Raw genomic sequence first — 9,122 nt, 5'->3', positions numbered from 1 at the left:
TGTATAGAGGCAATGGGCCACAGTACAGTACTGATAAACTTAGAAATTTGGCAATAACTTGGGACTTTGAGTATATAAAAAGTAGTCCATATCACCCACAAAGTAATGGATTCACTGGAAAAATAGGTATAGTGGTAAAATCAGTGCTTGAGAAAGCAAACAAGTTTGTTAATGCTCCTACAAATGTTTTATTTTTCTTACGTAGTAAACCTATTTACAACAAGATACCCAGAAATTTAGTTCTGTTATGTTACAATTGCCCCACCTTGTGGAACACTGGCATTTGCTTTTGCAGTCCGTGACAGGTCCTGCTAAATTGTTAGATTGGAGAAGAGTAAGTTCTTATTTGCTTTAAAAAATTATTGCAAGTTATTTATGTTTGAAGATAAAGAACCTTGTTAACTAGAGTAATCAAATCACACACTATTATAATCAAGACGTAAGTGATGAACTTCCAGAATTATTTCTAGGTATGAAAGTTTTAATACAGAAAACGAATAATCTTTCTTTAGTACCAGGAACAATTACATAAAAATGTGTTGGATCTTTAGATCGTATATAGTAGAATCGTCAAATTGTAGTAAAGTCAGGAAAAATTGAGATTTCATTAAAGAAGTAAGTCCTGGTTTCAATAAATATTCATTATGTGATGGTAATACATCTGAGGCTAAGTCTGTTAAAGACTTATCAAAGGATGTTAACACCAAGACTCACGAGGTTATTTTTGAAAACGAAGCCAAAAATTTCACATTGCAAAAATATCGTTCCCGTCAAAGACTTTTGCAACTCGTATTGAATAAATATTTGGTGTTTTTCATGTTTAGTATTATATTGAAATGCCTTGCTAAAGAAATGAATTTATTGATTTTGTTAGAATATTAGTCAAAGTTGCATATAAAGTCTAGAGTGTCTGTTGTTTCTGCATGCTATTGCTAGCCGAGTGTCAGTTATTTCTGCATGCTATTGCTAGCCAAATGTCTGTTGCTTCTGTATGCTAGCCGAGTGTCTGTTTCTTTTCTGTATGCTAGCCGTCTCTTGTTTTCTATATGCTAGCCGAGTGTTAGCTATTTTTATATGCTAATCGAGTGTCTGTTGTTTCTACATGCTATTGCTAGCCAATTGTCAGTTATTTCTGCATGCTATTGCTAGCCAAATGTCTGTTGCTTCTGTACGCTGACCGAGTGTCTGTTTCTTTTCTGTATGCTAGCCGTCTCTTGTTTTCTATATGCTAGCCAATTGTTTGCTATTTTTATACGCTAATCGAGTGTCTGTTGTTTCTGTATGCTATTGCTAGCCGAGTGTCAGTTATATCCGTATGCTATTGCTAGCCGAGTGTCTGTTGCTTCTGTATGCTAGCCGAGTGTCTGTTGCTTCTCTATGCTAGCCAAGTGTCTCTTGTTTCTATATGCTAGCCGAGTGTTTGCTATTTTTATATGCTAATCGAGTGTCTGTTGTTTCTGCATGCTATTGCTAGCCGAGTGTCAGTTATATCTACATGCTATTGCTAGCCGAATGTCTGTCGCTTCTGTGTGCTAACCGAGTGTCTGTTTCTTTTCTGTATGCTAGCCGTCTCTTGTTTCTATATGCTAGCCGAGTGTTTGCTATTTTTACATGCTAATCAAGTGTCTGTTGTTTCTGCATGCTATTGCTAGCCGATTGTCAGTTATTTCTGCATGCTATTGCTAGCCATATCCAGTATCCATCTTGATGTCTGCATTGTTCAAAGCAAATCGGTAGCCGTAAAACTAAAAAACCTTGGATTATGAAATTATAGCTTTTATTTTACCGTAAAAAAAACAATTGCTGTGTATTTTTATTTATAATAGATTATAATTTATGAATTAATGTTATTTATTGCGTGAAATACACTGTAGCATGGTTTAAAGGTTGACATTTATAGTTTAAATCAGAGGCGCAAAGACATTTTAGTATAGTATATGTTCAATTATTAGTAGGTAACGTTTTCTATAAAGGATGTTGCTCTATTATGGGGAAACTAAAGTAAATATGAAATTATTGCTGTGTATTTTTATCTATAATAGATTATAATTTATGAACTAATGTTATTTATTGCGTGAAATACACTGTAGCATGGTTTAAAGGTTGAAATTTATAGTTTAAATCAGAGGCCCAAAGACTTTTTAGTATAGTATACGTTCAATTATTAGTAAGTAACGTTTTCTATAAAGGAGATTGTTCTATTATGGGGAAACTAAAGTAAATATAAAATTATTACTCTGAAAGAATTATAAACGTTAAAAGTATCTGTTTTCAGTTCCAGCTTCATTTAAAGAGACGCTTACCGTGGTCCCAGCCACATTAATAACCTCTTCAGTGTTTCTAAGATGATGTGGATTTGATAATGAGCCAGTCTTTTTATAGTTTATATATGACATATCTGTTTTAGACGTTGTTAATAGTTTATATTCGACATATATGTTTTGATGTTGTTACTGTTTTTAGAATGATTTATTGTTAATTTATTCTCATCATTTATTTATTTCCTTATTTCCTCTCCTCACTATGCTATTTTTCCCTATTGGAGCCCTTGGGCTTATAGCATCTTGCTTTTCCAACTAGGGTTGTAGCTTGGCTGATAATAATAATAATAATAATAATAATAATAATAATAACAATAATAATAATAATAATAATAATAATAATAATAATAATAATAATAATAATAATAATAATAATAATAATAACAAAATCAGCAAAAAGAAAAGAATAAATGGACAGTATATAGAATACTTAGAAATTCACATGGAATATGAAGAGATAATCAAGAGGGCGTAATTTTGATGCAGTGGGAATAGACAGCAAATAAAATAATTTCACAAAAAAAGAGATGGACAGAATAAAAGTATATGATATACATGAAATTTTACGCGGAGGATGAAAAGAGAATTAAGAAAACATTCTGTTGCAGTAAGAATAGACAATACAGATATAAACCCAAGATTAAAAACGAAAGTATAATGCTTTTAAAGATACTTGGTCAATTATCTTTAAAAAAAATATCAAACCAATGTGAGAGAAAAAATGATTTAGCACATAGGCATACAGAAAAATATATATCTGTAAATTTTAATAGTAATTGACTTCCAAAAGGTATTTGACTTTATCAAAAAGAAGAAAATTTATAAAAAAGAAATAATGATGATTAAATAGATACTAGGCTATAGAGAAAACATATTTATAAAAGTGTATTGTACAAAAATGGTACTTTTTTTTTTTTTTTAAATATGGACTGATAGCTAAAGGTGCCTGGTTTCAGTTCCAGTAGAATAAATACTCACCAGAACGTCAGCCAGGCAAGCCCAACACCCCTATATGGTGCCTAACCACACCAGTAGCCTCCCCAGTAAACTGCTTAAACTCACGGTCCTGGGCGGGGATCGATTTGCTGTCATGCGAATGCTAGGCAAACTCGTTACAACTGTAGGCTACAATAGTTGAATCAATTTATAGCTATGCTTGAAGGTACAGTCTGGCAAGCCCAACAGCCGACTGTGGCGCCCAAGCACAGCAGTGGCCTCCCCAGTAAACTGCTTAAACTCACGGTCCTGGGCGGGGATCGATCTGCTGTCATGCAAATGCTAGGCAAACTCGTTACAACTGTAGGCTACAATAGTTGAATCAATTTATAGCTATGCTTGAAGGTACACTCGGGCACAATATTCTATCTCTATTCTCTTCCTCCTGTTTTATTAAATTCTTATATTTTATATATGAAAGATTTAATTTAATATTGTAACTGTTCTTAAAATATTTTATTTTGGTTGTTTTTTTACTTCCCTTGTAGTTTATTTATTTCTTTGTTTCCTTTCCTCACTGGGCTATTTTTCAATGTTGGAGCCCTTGGGCTTATAGCATCCTGCTTTTCCAACTAGGGTTGTAGTTTAGCTTGTAATAATAATAATAATAATAATAATAATAATAATAATAATAATAATAATAATAATAATGACAACCATCATCATCATCATCATCATCATCATAACAACAACAACAACAACAACAACAACAACAACAACAACATAATAATAATAATAATAATAATAATAATAATAATAATAATAATAATAATATCAACAACAACAACAACAACAACAACAACATAATAATAATAATAATAATAATAATAATAATAATAATAATAATAATAATAATAATAATAATTTATAATTAATATTTAATAACTAACAACAACAACAATAATAATAATAATAATAATAATAATAATAATAATAATAATAATAATAATAATAATAATAATAACAAGGCAGATGTGGTATAAGAGTTGCTTCAAAGAAGAAAATACATACAAATTAATGTGACATTCTATAAACTCCAATCTGTATTGGAATCACATATTAGGAAACTAAATACAGCAATAATACAGAGTATTTCCTCTGAAGCTTCACTACTGTACTGACAATAGGAAGCAGATACAATTATTAATACTTAATGCTAATACCAATATACTACGCATATTTACGTTGCTTACACATACACCGAATAGTCTGGCCTATTCCTTGCAGATTCTCCTCTGTCCTCATACACCTGACAACACTGGGATTACCAAACAATTCTTCTTCATCCAAGAGGTTAACTAATGCACTCTAATTGTTTAGTGGCTACTTTCCTCCTGGTAAGGGTAGAAGAGACTCTTTAGCTATGGTAAGTAGCTCTTCTAGGAGAAGGACACTCTAAAATCAAACCATTGTTCTTTAGTCTTGGGTAGTGCCATAGCCTTTATACCATGGTCTTCTACTGTCTTCGGTTAGAGTTCTCTTGATTGAAGGTACACTCGGGCACAATATTCTATCTTATTTCTCTTTCTCTTGTTTTTGTTATTTTTTTATAGTTTATTTGGGTGTTGTTGCTGTTCTTAAAATATTTTATTTTTCCTTGTTTCCTTTCCTCACTGGGGTATTTTCCCTGTTGGAGCCCCTGGGCTTATAGCATCCTGCTTTTCCAACTAAGGTTATAGCTTAGCAGGTAATAATAATAATTAGTATACACATCATTATTATATATAACTTATTATCATTCATATTAGTCATAAAAATTTCAGATAATTTTCTCTGTGATGATGCTAGACTTCTGCAAAAAGAGATAAAAACTAAATAATTTCAGTAGCCAAATGAAGAAGAACAGATGAAAATAATAGGAATTGTTTCAACTTAGATATGAATAGAAAAAAATGAAGAATATATATACCAAATGTGAAAAAAAAGTAAAATAAAATTAAAGAAATGGAATTAAAATACTACATTGGATCCTCCTCTCTGGTTACGGTTCATTTTCCCTTTGCCTACATACACACTGAATAGTCTGGCATATTCTTTACATATTCTCTGCTGTCCTCATACACCTGACAACACTTAAGATTACCAAACAATTCTTCACCCAAGGGGTTACTGCTCTGTAATTGTTCAGTGCCACTTTCCTCTTGGTAAGGGTAGAAGAGACTCTTTAGCTATGGTAAGCAGCTCTTCTAGGAGAAGGACACTCCAAAATCAAACCATTGTTCTCTAGTCTTGGGTAGTGCCATAACCTCTGTACCATGGTCTTCCACTGCCTTGGGTTAGAGTTCTCTTGCTTGAGGGTACACTCGGGCACACTATTCTATCTTATTTCTCTTCATCTTGTTTTGTTAAAGTGTTTATAGTTTATATAGGAGATATTTATTGTTGTTACTCTTCTTAGAATATTTTATTTTCCTTTTTTCCTTTCCGCACTGAGCTATTTTCCCTGTTGGAGCCCCTGGGCTTATAGCATACTGCTTTTCCAACTAGGGTTGTAGCTTAGTAAGTAATAATAATAATAATAATAATAATAATAATAATAATAATAATAATAATAATAATAATAATAATAATAATAATAATAATAATAATAATAATAAAAAGGTAAAAAAGAGATGTGCCGATGTAAAGGAAAACATCAACCTGAACGTAATGGAAAAAACGTGGCATTTGGAAGAAAGATCAGGGTTGCCATGATTTGTAAATGAGAAAAGGCCTATTTTAATTAAACGCGGCTTTAAAAGGCCGAGCCATTAGTAGAAAAAGGCCAAATATATAGTATTTACGACCCAGCTTTTTTCAAGATATTACTAAAGGCCAACTAATTAAAAAAAGAACAAATTTTAGGTTTTTTTTGGCCTGAAAAAAAGCCAAACTGGCAACCCTGAGAAAGATTCGAAAGCAGGGTTGCCATCCGTACGATAATTATCATACATGTACGATTATTTTGGGTCCGGTACGATGTACGATATATACCTTGGGTATATACAATGTATGTGTGTGTGGGTTTAATTAAACAAATATACTAAAATACCTTGAAATAAGCTATATATATTACTCCTTAATAATCTTGTTCAAAGTGTGTACGATAATTTTGGTTGAAAAAACGATAATTTTAAGGTTTATGTACGATAATCCAGTGGAAATCTGGCAAGTTTCGAAAGAAAAGTTTGTTGGTCCTTGGAAATTGTGCTTCTAAGGTGTTTACATGTAAGTTATTATCCATTATTTAATGAATTATAGCATTTTATCCCTATTTTTTTGTGTAATTATATTAATTTACTATTAAACTTTAACTTATGGTTGTAATAACACTTATAACATTGAGTTTATTTGTTAAAATTGCCGTATTTGTAAGCAATAGCCGGTTGCTCCCCAAAACCCCCAAGCCATAATTGTCTTGTTATATCGTATATCGGCTTAAATATGTCGTAATTTTGATAATTTCGTTGATTATCTTAGTTTCTGGTAATTATGATATGATTAAATAGCATTTTTAGCCTTATTCTAGCTATTTAACTAAGGTATTAGGTCACGGCTATTACTTAACACCAACATGCGTAGCCTAGCAAGTTTCGGTCAACCAAAAAGTTTTCGAAATTTTCATTATAGATTTCATGGCTGATGTGAAATTTAGTTTTTCTTTTTGTTGTTGTTGTTTGTAGGTGTCATTTTGATGTGCTAAATTGTTTTTCTAAAAAGCCATTTCCCTTTTAGAAGGACTTGAGAAATCCTGGAGCCTTTGTAGTTGGTTGGGACGCTTGGCTTGGTAAATATTTACCGTAGCACCAGTCCGTTGTGTTAATATTTACTGTAACAATATTCCCAGTGAAGAATATATGAAGTGTTTCTGGGCCCAGTAAATCTTTATTTTAGTATCTTTTACTGGTTTTAAAAACAGGAATGTTGTGTATAGATATTTTTTATATTTTTAAGGGATGTATGTATGATAGCAGCCACCTGCATGTATTATTATGTCTAACTTAACGCCCCCGTTAGGTAAGTAGGTAAGGACACGGCCTGTTGGTTAGGTTAGGGGGGAAAGTTTAGGTTAGTTGATGTCCATTTTTAATCCACACGGGTGGAACTGGCCGCTGATATACAAATGGGAAACCAATAGTTTACAAATTTTAGTTGGTTTAAAGTTCCAAAATTTATGACTGAAAAACCACATTTTAATTAAATTGATAATCGCGGCCAATCCGGGTAACTGAGCAGTCACGTGACTTCCCAAAATAGCTCCGCACGTGGTGCAGTGAAAACAAACCACACTGCAACGTGGTGCTGCATGAACGGTCATCAGTTAAAGCTAAATTATTCGCCATTATGCCATCATCATGTGTTATTTCAACTGCAAGAATCACAATATGATGCAAGGAAAGATGTTGCATTTTTACTACAAGTTCCCCAGTCGTAGCAGAAGCTCTGATAGGAGGGATAAGTGGCTTGCAGCATGCCAGCAAATGAACCAAAATGGACACAAATGGTCCCCACCAAAGAGTCAGGTTATTTGTAGTGAACACTTTATCACAGGTAAAAAAGTAAATACAGTGTCAGTGGCAGTTTATCACATTATGGTTATCACACCTCACACTTGTGTGCTGTAAACAGTTCAAAATAATTATTGTTTATCATCATTTTTAACTTGCAAGTGTCGCTAGAAGTTAGAACAGTTGTATTTTATATCTTATTACTCACCTGAAGCATTTAACTTTATATTGTAACGTGTTTTAGCAGCTTCATCCAAAGAATTAACGTAATCGTAAGCCATTGCTCTGGTTTGTTTTCACTTTGCTTGATTCCCGCGCTAGCGCTCACGTGATCGATGACGTCAGCTCGCGCTTACGAATAGGAGAAAAATTCAGGAACACCTTAACCTTAGGCTACAAGGTGTTCCTGAATTTAAATTCTATTTTAATAAATTGTGGTTTTTCAGTCATAACTTTTGGAACCTTAAACCACCTAAAATTTGTAAATAAAGGTTTCCCCACAAGTATTCACATCAGAACAGTTATTATAATTATTATTATTATTATTATTATTATTATTATTATTATTATTATTATTATTATTACTAGCCAAGCTACAACCCTAAGTGGAAAAGCAAGATGCTATAAGCCCAAGGGCTCCAATAGGGAAAAATAGCTCAGTGAGGTAAGGAAATAAATAAATGATGAGAATAAATTAACAATAAATCATTCTAAATAAAGTAACAACGTCAAAACAGATGTCATATATAAACTATAAAAAGACTCATGTCAGTCTGGTCAACATGAAAACATTCGCTCCAACTTTGAACTTTTGAAGTTCTACTGATTCAACTCCCCGATTAGGAAGATCATTCCACAACTTGGTAACAGCTGAACCCATAAATATATCAAACATGAATGCAGTAAATAGATGCTTTTAATATTTCTAATGATATCTGTCAGAAATCTAGTTTTCGGAGTTATGGTGGGTCAACTACCATACCTGAAAAGCTATTGTTTTGCAATTTAAATTGTCATCAATTACGTTCAGAACACCCTAAGACAGTGGTTCCCAAATGGGGGGGGGGGCGTGAGGACAATACAAGGGGGGCGTGAAGTCATCTGCTCGAAATTACTTGTTTAATAGAATAATGAAATCATTAAAAGAACAAATATCTGTCGTTACATACATGCATCCATCTCACTAAATTTGACCAGAAATTGGGCCTTAGTCTCATAAGTATTTCCAAATATTATATGCCATGTTTTCAAATTATCTATTCTTAAAATTGCAACTCAATTTTGCAAATTTGCTAATGTTCAAACTTTTTTTCGTGCA

At 32.5% G+C, this 9,122-nt stretch overlaps 1 long non-coding RNA gene across 2 annotated transcripts in view; it reads left to right on the top strand.

Moving 5' to 3' along the window:
• Window positions 1-6,494: 6,494 nt before the first annotated feature.
• Window positions 6,495-9,122, top strand: part of LOC137637303 (uncharacterized) — a 42,545-nt gene continuing 39,917 nt past the window's right edge. For both annotated transcript variants that reach the window (XR_011043541.1, XR_011043539.1), the window contains exon 1: window positions 6,495-6,524. This is a non-coding gene — a long non-coding RNA (uncharacterized lncRNA). The remainder of the gene's footprint in view (window positions 6,525-9,122) is intronic.

The sequence above is a fragment of the Palaemon carinicauda genome, unplaced genomic scaffold, assembly GCF_036898095.1.
Source record: "Palaemon carinicauda isolate YSFRI2023 unplaced genomic scaffold, ASM3689809v2 scaffold64, whole genome shotgun sequence".
Lineage (NCBI taxonomy): Eukaryota > Metazoa > Arthropoda > Malacostraca > Decapoda > Palaemonidae > Palaemon > Palaemon carinicauda.
This window is presented reverse-complemented; position numbering and strand designations above follow the sequence as displayed.